Source organism: Schistocerca serialis, chromosome 4, assembly GCF_023864345.2.
Source record: "Schistocerca serialis cubense isolate TAMUIC-IGC-003099 chromosome 4, iqSchSeri2.2, whole genome shotgun sequence".
NCBI classification, from domain to species: domain Eukaryota; kingdom Metazoa; phylum Arthropoda; class Insecta; order Orthoptera; family Acrididae; genus Schistocerca; species Schistocerca serialis.
The window spans coordinates 715809106-715810215 of record NC_064641.1 but is presented as its reverse complement, the minus strand read 5'-3'; positions in this window follow the sequence as shown (position 1 = coordinate 715810215).

Genomic DNA, 1110 nt, shown 5'->3' with positions numbered 1-1110 from the left:
TTTTCGGAAGTTTGCACCAGGGACAGAATTAGGCGTTGAAATCTTATCTTTATAAATACAAACTAAAGCGAATTTATTTGGCTAGGATATGCAGGTTTACTGATTCCGCTTTGTATATTCAATTCAATTTATCAATTTATTATCATCCATTTTATCATTTTAAAAACTCAACGGCATTGTTTTGCTTCTTTCAACAGGATGTAATTATATCTGACTTCTTTCCGAGGAAAGCTTTTTTTTTTCCCCCGCAGTGACAGAAGTATTTTTGGTAGTTTACATCAGAGACAGAATTAAGTGCTGCGATCTTATATATATGAGTAGTTGTTGTTGTTGTGGTCTTCAGTCCTGAGACTGGTTTGATGCAGCTCTCAATGCTACTCTATCCTGTGCAAGCTTATTCATCTCCCAGTACCTACGGCAACCTACATCCTTCTGAATCTGCTTAGTGCATTGATCTCTTGGTCTCCCTCTACGATTTTTACCCTTCACGCTGCCCTCCAATGCTAAATTTGTGATCCCTTGATGCCTCAAAACATGTCCTACCAACCGATCCCATCTTCTAGTCAAGTTGTGCCACAAACTTCTCTTCTCCCCAATCCTATTCAATACCTCCTCATTAGTTACGTGATCTACCCACCTTATCTTCAGCATTCTTCTGTAGCACCACATTTCGAAAGCTTCTATTCTCTTCTTGTCCAAACTGGTTATCGTCCATGTTTCACTTCCATACATGGCTACACTCCATACAAATACTTTCAGAAACGCGTTCCTGACACTTAAATCTATACTCGATGTTAACACATTTCTCTTCTTCAGAAACGATTTCCTTGCCATTGCCAGTCTACATTTTATATCCTCTCTACTTCGACCATCATCAGTTATTTTACTCCCTAAATAGCAAAACTCCTTTACTACTTTAAGTGTCTCATTTCCTAATCTAATCCCCTCAGCATCACCCAATTTAATTTGACTACAATCCATTATGGTCGTTTTGCTTTTGTTGATGTTCATCTTATATCCTCCTTTCAAGACACTGTCCATTCCGTTCAACTGCTCTTCCAAGTCCTTTGCTGTCTCTGACAGAATTACAATATCATCGGCGAACCTCAA